This window comes from Amyelois transitella, chromosome 11 (genome assembly GCF_032362555.1).
Source record: "Amyelois transitella isolate CPQ chromosome 11, ilAmyTran1.1, whole genome shotgun sequence".
In the NCBI taxonomy this organism is placed as follows: Eukaryota; Metazoa; Arthropoda; class Insecta; order Lepidoptera; family Pyralidae; genus Amyelois; species Amyelois transitella.
The window spans coordinates 6,850,189-6,871,167 of record NC_083514.1 but is presented as its reverse complement, the minus strand read 5'-3'; the positions used below and the strand labels follow the sequence as shown (position 1 = coordinate 6,871,167).

The following is a 20,979-nucleotide window of genomic DNA, read 5'->3' as shown; positions in this document are numbered from 1 at the left end:
TATAAGTTATACCGAAATGTCTCAGTCGCCGGCAATAATTGTCACGAGAGTGTCATTATCGGGCGCGGATATCGGTGGTGGTGGTGCCGTCGTAGCAGCTCGTTTGCGGTGCGGCGCGGATTGATTGCTTTATTGTGAGCGGCGGCGGAGTCGGAGACGCGCGATACATGATACATGAAGCGCGGCGAGTCCGCGGCTAATGAGCTCGGCACCGCGTAATTGTCACCGCGCACTCCGCTCGCCACACTCTCATGCCGGCTCTTGGGAATCTGTTGCGCCGCATTCCGAGTAGGGACGTGAACGCGATTGACTCACTCCGCAAAAACCGGGGTATGACGCTGTTTACTCTGTTGCTCGAGGAACATGATGGATTTATTATGAACATAACGAGTTTAAACTGGCATTGTTGACGCCGCCCTTTTTTATTATGACAGCTCAAAAACATTTGAATGCCTTTTGCAGATTTTGTAAGGTTGTCGACTGTAAAAAATACGTGCGTAAATGTCACTATTTAAATTAGCTTTTTAATGTGTGTTGTTTATATGCTTGATTTCTGGCCAGTCAGGCTTATCGTTAAACTCTTTCTTTAGACACACGTGAACTTAAAATAACATACGTCAAAGTGCTTACCTATTAAACTGAAGAAATAGACAAATCTGGTCAAAGGGACTGTATGTTTTTGATAGAAAAGTACTAACTACTTATCCCAAAATGTAGTTTTTTACAATTTACATTATCTTCAATTTGGTGGTGCGGCATTGGCATGTGGGTTTCGAGTTACAACGCGCAAATGTAAAGGATTCCATACGGGAGGACGGAGGACACGGTCGGTCGCGCGGCTTGGAAATGTACGGCAAGGGGTGACGTGTAAATCGAGTAGCTGTAGGTGGATAGGCGGGCTCGTATCTATTTCAATAGAATGCGGTGGCTTGCAACAAGGAATCCGATGCGGTTATCGACGGAGGTGAGAGATGTGTCGCCGGACAGAGCCGCGGGGCGGGGGCGCTCGTATCGCGATTGCATCGGAGAGCAAACAAGCGGGCGGCGGGCGGGGGAGTCGGCCCCGCCGGCCCGCCGCTCAAATCATATTACCCCCGACCTCACACTCTCGCGGCACACACGTCATTTGAGTGCGTCGCTATGGCGACGGCCCGGGCCGTGCATGATATTAGTACGTGTGCGGCTCATCTCCGGCCGTTTAAACTTAACGCGCCACCGCCTCGCGCGGGAAATTAAAACCGGCTGCGGACCGGAAGGCGCGAGCGAACCTCCGCCCGCTGGCGACCCGGTGCCGGCACCCTGCCTCCCACCTATACCTATACAATGATGATTGGTTTCCCCTTATAATGATGTTTGTTTTCATACCTGGAACCAATTAATTCTCAAAAGCTGATGTTATGAAAGTATGAAAACCATCAAATTATTTTTACAGTGAGTGTTATTTCTATAGCCTCTTTTTGGATCATAAATGACGAAATTTTACCAAAATTGGAAGTACGAACATACCGCCGTCGTTTGCTGTCTTTAGATTTCTGTAATTCAGTAATATGTTGAAATACAGGCACTTTCCCAATTCTTCCTCACGCAGAAGTATCTAAAGGTCTCAAACAGCTGTTCCTCTTAAATTAGTTTATTTATCAGTTTTACTCTTTTAGTGTGGTCTTTAAAAACATACCTGAAAGGTTGGCGCTAGTTAAAGCATAATAAATAGCCACATTAATATTCCTTTCAAACAGCTCATTCCATCATTCCATTCAATATAATAATTTGTATATGTTCCTTAAAAAAATAAACAAGTCACTAGGCATTACACATAAACGCGCCTTAGATATAGGAAGCGCCTCCCCATATGTAGATACCTACACATTTGCTTTGCTCAAAGACATTGTCGCTTTCAGGCACCTCATTAGAGCGCGTCCCATGTGAGCCTACCTCCCCCCTCCCCCCCTGCCCCCCGCCAGCCCCCCACCACCCCTACGAGGCGAGCAATTCTTTCTCGAAGCTCGCAAACTCCGCTGGATAATTACACTTGGATACGAAAAGGTTCAGCCTTTGTCTTCCATATATTGGAATTTAATTGTAACTAATATGCCATTGTTGTTTTGCTTATTCAGATGGGGCTTAGGATTTTCATTACAAAAATTTGTTCTGAAATACCTAGTTGAAGCAAAGATAAAAAATAGAATACTGTTTTCTTTCTATCAAGAGCATTTGTTTTGTAGGTACATTGCAAACATTATCATGGAGTGTGAATTGATATAGTAAGTAAGTAATTAAGTATTTTCTAAGAATTAAATTGAATTTTGATACTCTTAACAAACTAAAAATCTGAGATTTTATTACCAAGGTACTGGGCAAACAGAGCATCTGCAACTGACGTGAATCGCGTTCTGTACGTACTTTACTTGCCTATGACAGATCATGGCGACAACGTAGCCCGCAATAAAACATACGTGAATGGCGTATTATAATCGAGCGTCACACGGCGTGCGTGTCATAACCCCGAACAGCACTCCAAGACCATAAACTATAAAAAAACGTCCATAGTAAAATGTATAAACAATGAGAGCACGGCTAAAACGTTTTAGTGTTAAGAGTGAGCCCATAAACCGTTGACACGCACCCGTAAAATATTAACGATACCTACAAGAAAAATGACGACTATCAGTGTAGGTACCGATTTTCGGTCGCGAGGACGCTACAAATAATGGCGGGACCGAATTTATACGCGGACCCGAATTGCCCCGATTGAATATTTTACCAGGCCACGAATGCGTCGGACGATATTTTTCTATTTCACCGCCCATTTTTACTATCAATTGCTTAGTTTCCCCTTTAATATTATTCGTTCGACGCCGCACCCGCCCTGGCGTAGTTAGCGGGAAATAAAACATTTGAATAACAAACGTAGCGATCAATTATTAAGGCTGCTTGGACGCTTAGATCTTGGTCTTGTTTAGTTCTTAAGTCTATAAGTAATTCAAGTATAAGTTTATTACCAGTTAACAAAAAGCAAGGCCATACAAATTTTCTTTCACATTTCTCTTTGTAAATATTGGAGTATTTACAACCATGCGTAAGTAAGTGAAGTCTATAAACCGCTGATGGTTAAGTTTAGCGTTTGGGAAACACAATAACCTTTAAAAGGTGTAAAGGCGTGGGTTCAATTCGAGTTCCAGTCAGAGTTTAAAATAACTTCTCGCAGACGAATGGTTTATTGCTTATTGAGTAGCTCTGACGAAACGCGCCTCCGACGATAAAACTCGCTTCGAGTGGAATCTCAGTCAATATCAGAATATACGTAGCGACATTGAAATTATCGCGAGGTGGGAGGCGTGCGTCGCAGTCGACTCGGACGGAACTAAAACAAAATGAGGCGCGTTTGAAACAATGAACATTGTCGCGGAGACGCGACGTGCGCGGGCGCAGGCGCGCGGTCCGCCGGGACGCGCGCGCACGCCGTGCGGACGCGAGTTCGTTAGCGGGTGGCGCGCCATTGGCCGCCTCTCTGTGGGCGGGGCGCGCGACAAACTGCGCACACGCAAATAGCGCACCCGCACACAAATTAAAACAATAAAATGAAAGTAATAAAACAAAGTGAGCACTGAAGAGCATCCACTATCGAGAGGTTTAATGGCCGAGCGGAGGCGGCAGGGCCCAGATTTATTGAATGAGCTAAGCCAAAACATTCGCAGTGCCTTGAATCAATTTCGCATATCTCATTTAAGTATTATTGTATATTTAAATTTAAAGAGAATCAATAGTAAGACATAAAATCGAAAAAAAGCAAACAAAAGAATTCCGTGCAAACGCATGCACAAAGGGAAAAGCAATTAAACTGTACCTATACCTATTTGAAACAACATTATGCAATCATCAAATTTTCTATGATGATGAAAACTGCAAGGTTCTAAAAATTTATATCATGCAGTATTTGTAGCACCGCTACTTCCTGTATAAACTGGTAAGCCTTTAACTACCGCAAGGTTTCCTACGGAACTCCTGGCCGTGTTCAGTTCGTAACGAATGTCGTCTCATTTACTAATGTGTCACATGCAGGCGGCGTTGTTTCTCCAGCCGGGAGGTGTACGGAGTGAGGAGAGTCCGAAAAGGGGGTGGGGGGGACGGAGATGACCAATGGCGTCGCGCACCCCCGTCTCGGACGGTGCACCGTTAATTACGACGTCGCTTGAAATCTGAGCGAGATATTACAATTTACCCCCCGGGTATATACCTACTATGTGTAACTATATATTTGAATAACGGCATATTATACCTATGTAGTTGTGCAATTCTGTGAGTTTATAACACCAATTTCGATGTTTGTCTGTTTCGGGAAGGTTTCAAACGACAATCTATAATGACATAATTATTAATGCATGATACATCAGCGACAATTGTCAATCAAAACGAAAGCAAAGAATGGAAAACAGGCCGTAAGTATTCCTTGTCATTAGGTGAAAATGAGTAATTCATGTTAACATAAAATATAATCACGTCTATATCCCTTTCGGGGTAGACAAAGCCTGAAATGCCACGTTCAGCTGTTTGGCTTAATGATAGAATGGAGATTTAAATAGTGACAGGTTGCTAAGTAGCCTATTGACTAAAAGAAGAATCCCAAATATATAAGCCTTAACGTTAAGCCTAATTTACGTTAATAAGCAGTAGAATTTCCTACCAAGACTTTATAAGACGTCTTAATCGGAAAATCCACTTTCATGGCAGCTCCACTGATCTGGTTAATATGCTTATAGTACCTACAATAAAAACATAGGTACTTATCAATAATACATAAATAAGAAGTCAGGTGAGTAGCTTAAATCACGTTAGTGAAAATAAACCAAAAAGACTTCTGAAAATCCGTAAAATATGAGTGCTTCCATGAAATTTTCTTTTTATAAGAGCAACGAGGCGATGTTGGCTCACGAGAAGCTAGTTAGGCGAAAGCAAACATTTTACTTTTGAGCGTGATTGTGAAAAGGCCCATGATTACTAGCGCGTAGTTAGCGGAGGCTTCATTAGAGAGCGGGGGTGGCGGGAGGCAGGGAGCTCATCTCGGCGGGTGCATCGGTTGCGCGCGCAAACAAATTAAAACGTAAGACGCGCCCTAATCAATAGCCGACTCCGCCGCGAAGCCGAATTAACTCGCCCGAATGAAAAAAATGAACAAAATTATATTCGCGCGAGACCTCGGGCCCCCCGCTCCCCCCCGGCCCGCCGCGCCCGGAGGAAATTGCTTTTCTTTCAGTGGGCGCGCACACACGCCCGCCCGCGACGACGTGAGCGCGAGAGGGTTAGCGCCGACACACACAATATTATAATTTACGTTTGCTCGTATATCGAGGTGTAAGTAGGTACTTTACCTGGGTGTTTCGCGCCTGCTCAGCCCCCGCTTGGCTCACGCTAAATCTGAGCTTTATACGTTCACTTGACGCGACGAGAGCAATATTAGTTTCGAGCCAACTCCTTCCCTACTACAATATTTATTAACGCTCTACGAGGTTCATATATTTTTTCCATTTCCCCTTTTTAAAAGCAAATGTTGATAACGTAATTTCATTCCGCTGTAATGTAGCCGCCTAGGGGTAGGTGCGGCAAATCACGTTATGACACCACGTCCTATATTACGAGCAAAACTATCTTCCGGCTCCAAATAATATCTGTACGTTTATAATGAGATTTTCCTCCCGCTACCAAGAGGTCTCGTTCAAACATTTTCTAGAAAAGATGCAGAAAAACGGGCTATCTGTTTCTTTTTTTGTGCAGATCGTCAAAGATAACTAAGGATTGTACTAACTCTTCTAAGAAAACTATCTAGCCCAAGTTATTTGAGAGTTTTCCGTATATTCCCAGATTTCAATTGATTTAAATTGTAAGTGACTATTGTGTGTGAAGTGAAAAGAATTTTTACCAAAAGTTACAAATAAATTCATTCGATTTACTAATACGAAAGCGTCACCTAATTCATTTAAGTTACGAAAAGGCATTGTGACGACATAACTAAAAGGTATAACCCAACCTACTACCCTACATCAATATCCTTATAGCCGAGTACCTAAGAGAATGGAGTTTCATTAGCGCTTGCCATCTCCGCCCGCCCAATTAACGCGCGGGCGATGAGACGGCGCTTTCCCGGCCAATGGCGGACGCGGCTGGATTAATTAAGTAAGTTCCCGTCTGACCCCCGTCCCACACCCCGCGCCTCACCCCCCGGAGTCTGCGGACACGCCCGGAAAACTAACCACCTAATGAGGGGAGATGACCTCGTGTGCATGTGTGCTTTGTCTATGTATGTGCAAACTAAGTTCGCTGATGTGTGCCGGTGTCAGCCTTTTGTGCGAGCTATGTAACGTGTGTTATGTGCGCTCTCATCTAATGCGACGTGTAGTGAAAATGATACGAGATAACAGTTGGAGAAACTTGAGGTTCAATCAGCAAACGTAGCACTCAACAAACGGTCGGTTTTAAATCATTGTTTTAAGCAAGGAATCTGTAATTACTTACAGCAAACATTAATTTAGATTTACGTGATTTAAAGTTATATAAATGTTGTATCTACGCACATAGGAAATACAAAGTTAATATCAATTTCATATCAGCCATGATACTTTACTACCCAGTCAGAATTACTATACCTATTTGTTCACAATATGATAAAAAACATCTTAAGATTTGTAAACTTTCTATCAACTAATTAATTCAATTCATTGCCTTCGTTTTCTCTCGTGTCCTGTTGCCTGCAGAAGTAGAGCTCTCACGGCATCACAAGAAACTATATTTAGTCTGTTATTTTTATTCATAATATGAGGGCTCACTACAGATTCTTACTATTACGATGATCGAACTGATGAGTGGAACTATGTGATGAGAATGATTGTTGTTTCTTGACAAGCCGTGACGTCATTTGGAGATGACTGCCACAGGGAGGTCGATTAAAAGCCTTCAAGGGTGCCTTTGCGCCGGAAGTGCCATGCATGACAGATGACCAGGGATCTTGTGTAGCCATTGTTTGCTAGCTTTTTGTGGCAGTGTACATACTTGGGGTGGGTAGAGCTAATAGTGACAAAAGACTCGATTTAAATTTAATAATGGAATTCAAATTCAGAAAATTCTGACAGGTTGCTAAGGTTGTAAGTAGTTTGTGTTGAGTAGGTTAGGTAAGTATACTATATGGTTACCACACCATTACTAGGAATCAATAAATATAATAAAACTCTGGAGGTATGAACAAGCTGATGAAAACGGTCAGTCCAAATAATTATTAGGCCTAGGAAGCTGAAATATGGCAATGTATTTTTGGTCTCTGGTATGCTGGGTAGAAGCAGAGTCACTCCGAAAGAAAACGAAACTAAACGGGCATATTCCAGTGGGCTTTAAGTGAGAACCGGATGACGAAATGACGTAATTTCTTGTGACTACATTTTGCAAATATCTTCAGACAGCGAGACTGTGGCACGCATTGGTTACGATTTGCATCGATTTTATTACACTTATGGAACGGATATCCAGACTGAAGCAGTTTAGGTATATCATAGATATATGGTACGTATTTAAAGTTTAGTGACAAGAAAAGCATAAATTTACCTACATAATGTACGAAGATCAAGCACGTCTAGCCTTCCAAATTAGCTTAAGACCGCGGCCCCGCCCGTATCAAAATTACCATATGTCCTTTTTCATACTACGCACTAGGTGTGTCCAAATTTCATCCATTCCATTCGGCCAAAGATCGGTCCATTGACTTAATTGTAAAGAGGTCCTTAACAAACGAACTTTCTTTTGAATTAATAATATTAGTAAGGATAAGAATTTGGGTTTATAAAATACTTAATTTAGGTTGTAAATAAGTAAATGAATTAAGTTAATGCAAACAATAATAAATAAATAAATAAATAAATATATACGGGACAAATTACACAGATTGAGTTAGCCTCGAAGTAAGTTCGACACTTGTGTTACGAGATACTAACTCAACGATACTATATTTTATAATAAATACTTATATAGATAAACATCCAAGACCCAGGTCAATCAGAAAAAGTTCTTTTCTCATCATGCCCTGGCCGGGATTCGAACCCGGGACCCCCGGTGTCACAGGCAAGCGTACTACCGCTGCGCCACAGTGGCCGTCAAATTACAATACAAGAGATATCGCAAAAAATCTCCAAGTTGATTGCGCAACATAAAACGTTACATATTTAAATATGTAGCAGACTTCATAAATAAGTTAACAGCAATGAAAACTTTTATGGGCTATATTCTTTATCTCGTTTTGAATTTCATCAGTGCGTCTGCAATTTTGGACTGTTTTGCTCCACAGAGGGGGGCACAAGGTTATTGAGTAACAAGCTTGATATTATAAAACATAAATTATCTTATTTGGTGCTAATTTAATGTGGAAGATTAAACAATTGTGAAATGAAGCAACGCATCGTCGCTTTCGACTTCATTAATTTTAATTTGCGTAAATTTTGCTGGAATCTACTGACATATAACAATTAGCATAATAAAGTAAATTTTATTGTCCTTAGCGCTCTTCAGAAGCTAGGGAAGACCGAAATTGCTTATTTGGATTATTTTCTTTAACTGTCATTTTGAATTTTAACATCTGCCAGCAAGATACAACTGGTTCCATTCCTATATTTTGAAAATATTGTCAATTTCCAGCATAAAAAACCGGTTCCGCTGAAAGATTGTTTATTGGAGGACGTCAGAGTAACGTTTTTTCGAAGCAATGAGCGTTGAAAATAAACAAAGTCGTCCACCAGGATCCCACAGTCAGATCGCCGTGATTCTATTTTTTCATCAGAATCCTCTTTTACTTCCGAATTAGGATTGACAGCCGTTTTATTAACTTAAAAGGACATGAACAAAAATTAACAGCAAATGAGAATCTTCCGACCTGAACATAATATTGGTCTCAGGAGAAAATGGCACATCTAAGTCTCTAAAACTAAACAAAAAGCAAACATAACTGGGTCACATCAGCGGCAAGCGTTTAGAATCAGCGGCGGTCCATAATCGAAGCGAGGGGGTGCCAAAATAACTAATAGTTTTCGCGGGGGCGTGTTAGCATTTTTCTTCTGCCGGTGACGGCCGGGTGGGGGGAGGTAAACTCTCCTACAGGAATGGCTACGCCGATCATTTATACTTCATCGGGCCGGTTAATAACACTGAAATGTTGGATTAATGAAATGTTGGCCTGTTATTGATACGAGATTGAAATTTTCAATAAGGAAAACCAGTTTCTGAAAACTTCTGTAATCTGTTGGTTGGTTTCAAAATTTTAGCGCAGATAAATAGAGCTTCCTGCTTAGTAATGGTTGAATACGATTAGAAATTGTAAAGCGGCCTTGTCCCATGATCACTTTTACATCAGAATGTATTATTCGACAGCTATCTAACATTTAAGGTTTAGTAGGTAAAATTCCATAGGCATTAGAAAGTCAATAAATCTCATTTCATTTCGTCTTTATTGAACTTGTGAAGCAATAAAAGTGGAATAAAAACAGTTGGTAGGTCATTACGTCGTTGAAAAAGTAATATATCGGCTGAAACACACTGGCTGAAGGATAAAACACTGCGTTTAGGGAAATAGTGGCGCAATTTAAGGAACGGTGGGTATTGCCATGACTTAAAAACTGCCACGAATTTCGGTCGCGGTTAGTTTCATGACTGTAAAAAAAAGACACTTACTATAAAGTTTCCTTAAACGCATTTAAGTACTTAGTTTTGGTTCTGAAACATTATCTAACTTTTGATTTGTCAACAGTCTTTGAATGAAGAATTTTAATGCCGCTTTACTTAAATCCGAGTTACTGTTATTAAAGTAGTTGATATTTAAATTGTTCTCTGAAAGAATGGTTCTCAGAAAACAATAGAAAGCAACTATGAGCTCAATTATTTGAACAAATATGTGGCACTATGTGATTTAGGTTTCAATTTTATTTAATACTAGCTTTCCCCCGCGACTCCGTCCGCGTGGATGTCGGTCTTCGCGTAGATGGTTTATTTCTCCATTTTATTTTCAGTCCGGTCAATTTAGACCAAAAAATAGGAATGAAGCTACATTAATTCCCAGCAAGCTGAAAATGAGTATAATTGTTTAAAACACAATCAAAAGCATTATTTCAAAATTCCCCATGATTCCGGTTTAAGGAAAAAAATTACCCAAGGTCAAAGGTAAGAAAATGGGATTTTCACGATTTTCTTCAAAACGGTAAGTTTTATAGGAAAATTACCTCAGACATAGAAAAAATATGTGTACACTAAAATGTTTACTTTTCGCATACAAACAACATTGATCACTATAAAAGTTTTTTGACAGGGCAACATTCGCGCATGCGGTAGACTCAATTCTTTCCACCTACATCTGTTTTACGCCCCGATGAATAGCTGCATGCAAATAAACCGGCGCTATTGTTTCTTTGAAGGGGTGTTACGTAAGTACGTCTTCATTTGCCACGCTTACCGGGGAAAAGTAGTTTTATCGTCTAACTTTCGGGGAGAGGGCCTGCAATCAGGCGAAATTGTTCGCGATTTGCGTTTTTTGTGAGTAATCTACGTTTCGGTTAACTTAGCATTATTATAGGAACCTCGCTTTAAGCAAAGAAGATTAAGGAGAATAAGGAGGAATTTTATGGAAAATAAACAAATTTTTTGATTACTTTTTAAAATACCTAATTCGAATGGATGTTTCTTAAACTTTAACGTGCAAATTGACGAACGGTTTTCAAGGCACTCGGTGCTTTTTATTGTTATTCTCTATCTACGAGTACAACAAGTGGGCTAAACGAACCATACAATGAGGTATATAATAAGAAAAGACAGCAAGGTAGTCTATAGTTATCCCTACAAATTTTTATTGTTTGCAGATAAAACTGTCGAGTCACGGTAGCCACGTCTACTATGTCTGAAACAAACACAGGGAGTGGCGCTCGCAGGGCGTTGATTAAACGCCCCGAGAACGCCCGGAAAATCAACCCTTTCGTTTAATTACCACGCCTCGCTTCAGCGTCGCCTTCCCATTGGCTAGCCTCCGTGCCGCTCTGTCGCCCTCCGTTTTAATTGGCCCGGCGTAATTAACGCTGCGTAATCACCAACGGCGTCTCGAGGGGACGCTTCCTAATTTGAATTTTTAATTACTGTCGCCCGAGAACCTCTCCGATTGGTCCGTTCCTCGTTTACATAGAACAATAGGCATTGTCTTCTGTTTTACATTACTAGACTTAATTACTGTAACATGATGCAAGTTTAAAAATGGAATGTTTTAACGGTTTCTACGAAATCTCATCGACTATGTTTTCGTTATCTTTTCATTTATCGATTGTCAGCCGTAATAGCAGTATCGGAATGAAATTCTATGAAAACGTAGCAAATTGATCAATATTCGGAATATGCTAAAGCTTCGTAAGCGCAAACAATTACTTAGTAGAGGACATGAGCACGAACACGACATGAGAAGAATTCAAATTTTCATGCACATCTGCATGAATAGTTAAAACGTCCATTAGAATAAAATTTCCCGTGCATTTCCCGCATTGCTGCATTACGGGAGGTATGCGCTTCGAGCATAGATTAAAGAGAGTACAAAACTAACACTTTATTCAGACACCAGATTTTATAATAAATTGGTATACTTATTGGTGTGTCTTATTATCACACACATGGAAGTAAGCATACACCCACATTACGTATTTACCTGTCTGTACGGCCTACGGCTGCGGTTACGGAAAAATATAGGTAGTGACAGGTTGCTAGCACATCATCTCAAGAACAATTCCACTTTAAATCTTCGCGGAGATGAGAAGTCGCGGGTACAAACTGTTTAAACTACAGAAAAATATAAACACATATATATTTTTCTGTAGTTTAATATAATAAATATATTTTGATTTTGATCTTCTGTAATCTCTATATTGTTAGGCATGAAGCGCGGGCGGCGCATGCCGAATTAGCTCATTACGGCGCTCGGCCGGCGCTGGCTGCTCTTGGATTTATCCTTCCACTTGCTGTACTCCAAATTTGAATAAAACCATTACAATTTTATTAGATTCAGAATTTCAAATTAACGAAATGGTTACTGTGACAACATACTTACTTAGGTACTTGTTGTAAAACCAGTACCCAACTGCGTTAAAAGCGCTAAGGTTGAAACCTTACACTACAAACTTAACAGACGATGACAATTTGTTCCTCCATACAAAAACGATATTTCAAGCTAATTTTGAAATAGTCTCATAAACCAGTTTTGATCATTGAAAAGATAATATGGGAATATTATGATATAAAAACAAAAAACAGTAGATAACTTATACTTTGTCAGTAATAGTTAAGGAGGTGTTTATGCGTCCGCTTGCCGAGTGACGTTGAGTGACGCGACCGGCCGTGCGACTGCGCCTTAATAAGGTAAATGAGATGCTGCTGCGCGCGCGCACGGTTAAATTAACGCCTGCATACGACGGGCACCAAAGCCTAACAAACGCCTTGTTACCGAAGGATTTATCCCAAACGAGCTGATTTTCCAACGAGATTCGATTTTCAAATACAGTGGAAATAATGTGACGATATGGTTTTAAGAAGGGAGCTTTGAATGGCCAGCATTCAGCGAAATCGTTAACATGCTCTTTGAGTTTTCAAATGGTATTCAAGATAAAGCTATTTAATGGATCGAAGCTATCTCCTAATTTTCCATACGTTATTCAAAAAGGAATTCACAGACACAATTGAAACCAAAAATTGTTGTCAAGCGTGTGTCGGTCTATGTGCAATGTAGGAACGTAACGTAATGTAAAACATCGTTATATGAGCAGTTTGTAGTCTCAATATATTTCTAGCTGTGGATGGATGTGGATGGACAGACAGGTGGATATGTCGAAAGTATAAACGTATTGACTACGAAACCCTTAAAACGAAACCACAGATAGGTACGTCAAACTTCTAACACCCCTTCGTTTTGTTGCGGAAGACATTGAGAAGACATTGTCGATAGTAGTATTTCTGTTAAAACTAAAAAGACACCATTTATCTAATGTATTTCATTAATAGTATTTTTTAAAAGTTAGAAGAAAGTTAAATAAAAACTGTAAATACAACAATTGTCTAATTCGATATGCATCGCGTCACGATTTAGAGCCTTCGCAGTATTATATTGAACTTTCAGTGTTGTTTGTTTCGTTAACAATCAAGTTAATCATAGAATTTTACATAAGAAAATACTGTTTTGAATGTAGATTCTATAAATAGTGAAAGTATTTCAACATTGCCACGAAACGCGTCTTCATCTACTTAAGTTTTGATTGGATCCGATGAAACGAGAAAAAGTGTCCAATATTTTTTGTCCAATTAAAAACGGAGTTTTACTTTTTTGTGTTAGATTTTATTGTTTTTCTGTGGTTTTTGAGGTTTTTACTTGGGGCACGGGTCAAGCGAGCGGCTGAGACAATACGCTGCGTGGCTGTCGCCGTCGTGCCGCCCGTTTGGTTCCGCGTGCCGGCGCCATTCAGCGCTAATCGCTTCATTCAGTGGTGTGAAGCGATGCCGTTTCTTGCGCAGAGATCGGTCATGCATTCCATATAGTGTTGCCAACTTTAGTTATTGGGCTATGTTAGCTCCTGTATTGTTGAGTTAAGTGCCAAACGTTATTATCCGTGATCTGGGTTTGTTTTCAACCGATTGATTATTAAAGATTTAATGCAGTTTGTTTGTTTGTAAATTTTGTATTGCAAATAAAAATAAATATAACAAATTACAAAACATTAATTGGATTAATTACAGCAGTTTTGAGGTTAATCTGGCCAAAAACAGGTCTTTGAAGATGGTTTTGCTAAAAAACCGCCATGATCAGTAAGGTAATGAATGCATTGCTCTATAAAATTGACAATGTTATGTGCTTAAGATTTTTTGACTAGTTGATCTGGCGCTTTTTAAGGTAAATTTAGCGCCTATTCATCGGAGACAAATGGCAACACCGATTCCACCGGGGCTGCGATCTGTCGCGTCCGCTATCGACTCCAGGTGGCAAATTTGTGCAGCGATGAAAACCGTGCCCGGCTTCTGATCGACGTGTGTATCCTATCAGTCGGCCAACATCGCTCACTACGATGCTGGACGCAAATATTACTTATTTATTGGATTTGCTCTAGAAGATAAGTATCAGTATAGATCTATCCATTACTAAAATGATGGACGTGAATAGGCGCACCCCAAGCACTTCTTGAAAATAAATATAATGAGATTCAGTTCTGATGTGATGCAGCGCTTTTTAATCAAATTGTATTTAACCTATTGTTCAAACTTTGTCTGAATCCAATTTACCTCATGAAATAGTTTGTCTTGTTAAGTTTATTCACGATTTGCCCCAGAGAATGAGTTGAGCACTGCAGCGCGAATCGGGACTATTTCTCATTTGTCTGTCTACACTGTACAGAACTAAATATTTACTTACGAGTAACATTCTGCTATGTACCACTCGTATCTTAAATTAGCTCTTATCTCAGTTTAATTAGATCGAATAATTGCAAATGTGATGAATCATTAATCAAATCTATCTAGCAAAAAACAATTATAAGTAGGTACTTACTGCCTTTTTTGCCTGCATTTTTTTAGGTGTTCGATTAATATTACATTAGAGTTCATTACTCTTTCTATGTCTATATGGTTTTGACTAATGATCATCCATTTTCAAATTCGCAGTATGTTTCTGTTTGTGTAAATTTCACGAGTACTTGACACTGGTATGTTTCTTGCGACAATGCGCGGGCGCATCTCACGACTACGCTGATGTTTGGTTGACACGTGCACGAATTTCTGTGACGATATCACGTTAAGGCCATATAGTTTTATACTTAAATATTTAGAAAGGCTAGGTCTTAACTGATGTTCGAAACCAGTAATATGATTGTTTTCTACAATCTTTTATTGACCTATGTTAAGACCTCGAAATATAACAGTATTTTAAATCTATGCAGATGAGCTCCCAAGGTTGTATCAAATATTGCATATAATGTTTCATATCGCACCGAGCGGATGTGACAGGGTCGTGGCAAGCTGCGGTGGCGTGATTAGTGCGCACGCGCACCATACGGTATGACGCGGCCAGCAGCCTCTGTAACCCGATCCGGTCAACCCGCGCCATAACATAATTAAAAATGATTTAAAGCATTCGCTCCGGCTGCTTTGTTTCGCGCATTATGTTTCACTTGTTCGCGTCGCGTCGCGCGCACACCGCCATTTTTAACGCGCCCGCTCTTAATTCTGTCACAGTTTTTATAACCCTTTTGTATTTATTAATTCCCTTTCGGCTCCGGTAGCGCTACGCTTCTCGGAAAGCGATTTCGACGTGACATTTCTTTGGGTCGCGCTGTATTCCTGCGTTAATGAAGCGTCCGATTTCGGCGCCAGCGATTTGGAACAACGTTATTTCAGCTAATCAGACTAATTGATAGTTTGGAATGGCGTAACAAACAAACGACGAAAAGAGCCAATATTGTTGAAAGTGCGTTCAATTCTAGTAATGTTTCTGCCGACCACCGACTTTTCATATCTAGTGACGGGCTCGCAATGTGGAGTTGGGCAATAAAACGGTGGTAAACAATGGCGATTCTCGTGCGTGTATGCGACTTGCGGTTCCGTCATTTAAATAACTGCATATTAAGAGGATTAACTCCGGCTCGTTGAGGTGTTGTGGTCGGTTATCGGGTTTCGAGTGCCGCAACCGTGTCCTCGCCGCCGAAAAACAATTCTTCACGGGTCATTCGGCGTTGACGACTCTGTGGAGCTCGACATTCGTACAACCTTAGTGCAAAAGGGCAAGATGATGAATGGCCCAAATGAGCTGGGGCTTTGATATTTTAATTTTGTGTCATGAGTCTGAGTCGTGAAAATAGGGCAAGAATTCGATTTCATGATTTTCGTTTGTGTCATAAACTTTATTTATTTCAATCAAAGTTTTAACTAATCTAAGCAACAAAAAACCTATCTGTTCAAAACTTTCTCATACTTCCTGATTCCATGCTAGTCTAGTAGCGAAGAAAGAAAACAGAGCGTGTGCTGAATTCCTGCAATATTTTAAAAGTTACTTGAAGAAATTTTATCTTTCGCTTCATCATTCAATCTGTATTAAGCCAAATTGTGTTTCAATATTTGTTGTTTTTTTAATGAACAAGTTTAATATTCAAGAGCTATCACATAACCCAATACAAATAGGGTAGTTGTTGGACATTTTCATGAAACTTGGTCGTAGCAGCAATAACATGTGAGTAGGCGGGTGGTGTTTGCGGTAGAACCCGCACTCGCGATCCATCATGGCGACAATCTATCAACTGGCTACTCTTTAGTCGTCGCCCGTCCTACCTATGTTATACCCATATACAATATAACGCTGTATGTTATTTCAAAATTTCTTTGAATATCTAACAAATTTAACCGATCTATATTCAAACACCTGTGGCTCTGTTTATCTCATTAGGGATGGAGACAATATATGTATATATTACATATTAATACATTTGACGTTATGTTACTATTAGAACTGAGTTTATAAATTTTTTAGTTACCGACCTAAGGAAGGGAGAGGTTGTTATAATGTCATCCATGTAAATAACGGAATGTGGATAAAGCAAATGAATATGAATAACATGTAGATATTGCATCGGTCTGCAATGAACATAATGCCTACAAATAAATTAATAAATCACAGTACCAATAAACGTTGACACGGGAATATGATAATATTACTTTTCAGTTAAGTAAGCAGTATTTTTTACAGCTATCAATTAAGATCATAGAATTCTCACGATGAATAGATGACCTACAACTTTGGTGAAGCCTAAAAAATATGTATTATAGAGATTTGGTGGATCCTAAAAAAATTATGCATTACAGAGAAGTTAGGGACATAAATTAATGTCGGCGAAGTGTCAGTGACATACCATTTAGATAAGGTCCTCCATTGTAATGTAATTTAGAAAGATTCGAAACCGCAGTCGGCCACATTATTCAAAGACTGAATTTTTTATTTCATTTTAATTTCTAAGAAAACTAATTAAGAATAAGAAGCTTTTTAATAAGCTGAATCTGAGTTCCCTTAGAAATTTCTTGAAATAAATTTCGTTCTTCCTTACTCTGTAAAAAACTTCTTCGCTAAATTTGAGCTTTTTACGACCATTACTTTCTTCCATCACTCAGAGTAATTGGTAATGTAGAGTTTTACTAATATAATGTACGATTGACCGGCATTGTGTAAGGATAAGTTTTATTTGTTTTTCTGTTCACATTTTTCCAGTTCTTATTTTTCGTTTACCTGTTAAAATTCATATGTATGTTAATTTGGAGACAAAGCTGGTTTGCGTAGGTTTATATCAAATATCGCGTATTTAAAGATACATTGTAGGTACCAATATATCGTATTTGGGTTAATACCAAAGCAAAGCAAACTTCTTACAGAAGTTAGAAGTCATTTGTTATTTTTAGTTACAAATGAAACTTAATCGTATTTAGGTGAGTAGATTTCAACTTGTTTTACGTTAACAATAGGCAAAACTATGCGCAGAAAAGTAAAAACAAAACCACATAAAAATCTGAATAAGAATTACATTTTCCTTGTAGTCAAATGAACATAGTAAGGTGCTGGTCCAGAGCCAGCATCCAACCTTCCATCTCTGTAGTCTCATAATTAGTTTTTTGTGGCGCGGCGGGGCGGGCCGGCCGACGCCATCAAATTACGATGAGTCGGCCTTTCGGCTACCGGCGCCGCTCGATAATAATTATACACTCGTTACTACCGTGCTGCGCCCGCGCCGCCCGCCTCGCGCCCGCAGACGTGACCAACTCTCTCGATCAACCAAATGGGAGAAATTGTTTTGACACAGAATTAATGGATAACTTAAAACACTCGCGCAGCTACAATCTAAACTCGGACGCAGCTGTAATGGCCCGTACGAACAAACGGCGTGTGTGCGACGTTGCATAAAATTACGCCGTTACACTTTATTGGATCTAAATAAAATTATCGATAAATCCTTACATCCACTTATAGCTTTTTTTATATGTTGATGAAATTGATAGGAAATAGCAAAATCGAGTGTCGACATTAAACTCCATCGATAAAATCGGCGGCTCGATGGTACGCCCAGTAATTTCTTAACGACAGCGTAACCCGGTGGCGACGCGTGCGCATACGTATTTTATTTTTCTTGTAAGAGCCGACACCGGAGTAATCGTCCACCACTCAACATAGATGGTAATCAAGGCGACTATTAAAGACGCTCTTAATGTTACTTTTTAGGCAATGAACAGAATTAGAAGACTCACTGTTCGTATGATTGGATCAGAGAGATTGTTTGGTATACAGTCGACATTCCTTTAATTTGTATTTTTTTAAGAAACTGTATAAGTACAACGAAAACTTGTGGAATCAATTTGTTTACGGCGATTTGTGCTAATATATTCCTATTAAGTAAAAAGTTGATGAGTTTTGTATCTGTTTTTTTTGCAAGGACAAAAAAATCGCGATGTAAAATTACACGATTCTCCAAATACAAGCTATTGTGGAAACTTATCAAGAAATTATGAGTTAAGTGCACTAGATGTTATGATAGTTATGTTGTGATAGTTATTCATATTTATTAACACCCTAAATGCTATTTACCTTGTTCATTTTGTCAGTCAAGTGGAATCTTAGTAGCTTCTTAACTTTCTTGCTATACGGTTGTACTTAATCATCATATTCCACGTGACCTCAAATACATACAAAGGAGCGCACTGATGAGTAGTTTACCTCCGTCCTTGAAGCATTGTGATATTAATTGAATATGGGACGAGGCGGCTACCTCTCTTTGTTGATGCTATTCACACGGCTCGAATGAGCTTCCTACTAATTACAGACCGCTGGTCAAGCATAGGGTTGTCGCAGTAGTATAATATATTGAACATTTAATAATCTTCTAGGTATTAGTAAAGTTCACCATGGACAAGCATATATCACAAGTTAAGAGGCGATAGATATTTTAAGGTCAATGGTCAAGCCAACACAAAAAAAAACTCAGTTTGTGGTTGACATTTAGTATTTATAAAAGTTGAAGAATGTTAAGTAGATACCGTGTAAAATGTGTTTGCCAAATACTAAGTTATGTATTATGTTAGTCGTATTCGTTATGTAAATGTGTCTATCAGTCCGATACTCACTCAATTTCATTTATACTTTTATTTATTTTGATATACTGATGACATCGATATTGCACTAAAAAATCATTATCCTTTCTTATTAATTTTATAATGATCTCTAATTTTATTTTGGCATTTATTCAAGTTTGTCTTATCTGTATATTCTTATTTGCTTTACGTGAGTCAACAATAAACATTGCAGGTAAGTCAAAAGGTATGTGATAAAAGGTTTTCAACTCAGATTTAATAAAGTTTGGATTGTTGGCGACCCTGGCAGTACCGTAGATGATACATAGTACGTGTAGCTATGTACCATTATCTTTAATTAAAAACGTCCAGGGGCTATTTCTAGATTAGTCAGCGGTCACAAAAAGGGTTACGAGGCACCAGACGAACACCTCTTGATTCGTCACAAAACACAGCTTTATTTTTATTTGAAAGAATCCTTTGTCGAAGTTAACCGAATTTGCTGGCCAATAAAAACTGGCTAATTAAGAAATGTCCGAGCTGCCGTTAACATTTTTGCCCTTTTCTTAGAGGCCCTGTTTTAGGCCGCGTTTCCACCACAGAGATGTGCGAGGGATACGAGTTTTTTTGAAAACGGCTTGGCGGGGCTTTTTGTACGTAGGTATAAAACGAGTGACAGAGCGTTGAACAAGAGATACATACAGACGGTTCGAACAGCACATTGATGCGTATTTTCACAGATATACTTATCATGAGATCGTACGACACTATTCCCCGCATAGCTTTGGTGTAAAACCCCACCCATTCACAAAGCACAGCTAAACATGCATGCACGACGCATTTTACTCGCACATATTTGGTGGAAACACAGCCTTATACGCCTGGACCTTAATTTAGTGGGTTTCCAAATGGGATTTAGTTCATTATATTTATGGGCTTGGTATTAATTGACAGCAACCATTGTAAGCATATTCGTGGTATTTTCTACTAATTTGGGAAATGGCAATAAGAATAATATAGTTTCTTAAAGTAAAGGCTATAAATATAATATACAATGTTGTTTATTTAACATTAACCAAAAAGTTTACTTTTATAACGTACCTATTATTGACCAAATACAATATAGCCACATCTTACTATTATTGTTTGGGAATCTTGCCCCGCTTTTGTAAAGTGTATTTTTGATCCGTGACGAAAAATGGGCAAAATTTCAAATAATGCGAAAGTCCTTATTATGCTAGATAGAGGTGCGAAATAGATTCATATAAATGTCTTATACCAAAACTACTATAGAATAGGACATTTATAGTAGTAAGGAATATAAACAATATGCATTGTGCATGTGTAAGTTTGAGTGAAATATTATTGCGCGACACAACTGGACATCCATTCTTTACGCGGGAGCTCGCAACAAAATTATACATTTTTCTCGCAAACCACCATTCCTGCACCATTCCGCAAGCTTTAAAAATATTTGGTTCACATGAATATTTGAACACAATATTGGAATTTTACTATCTTCCTCGGGTTGAGGTTCAAACAGATTTTATAGCTAAGTAAAGGATTTTTGATGCTAAGATAAATTTGGTTTAACATTATGGGCTCGCTATTAATCGTTGTTAAGATATTTGAAAGGAGAGTTATTTATGGTATGATTTGAATCGCCGCCGACCGTAGTGACCGTAGTCAAAATCAGGGAAAGATTACTAAGTCCGATATAGAAACAATGCAAATTTTCTTCATTAACTTTGCGTTCCACAACGAAATAACTATTAGTTTCACATATAATGTAAACTTCAATAATAAAGTAATGAGGCATATAAAATCTTAATCCTCAGCTGAGTG

The 20,979-nt window shown here is 39.1% G+C and overlaps 1 protein-coding gene across 3 annotated transcripts in view; it reads right to left on the bottom strand.

The window, feature by feature from the left end:
• Nucleotides 1–20,979, bottom strand: part of LOC106134928 (protein-L-histidine N-pros-methyltransferase) — a 54,305-nt gene that overhangs the window by 3,559 nt on the left and 29,767 nt on the right. The window lies entirely within an intron of this gene.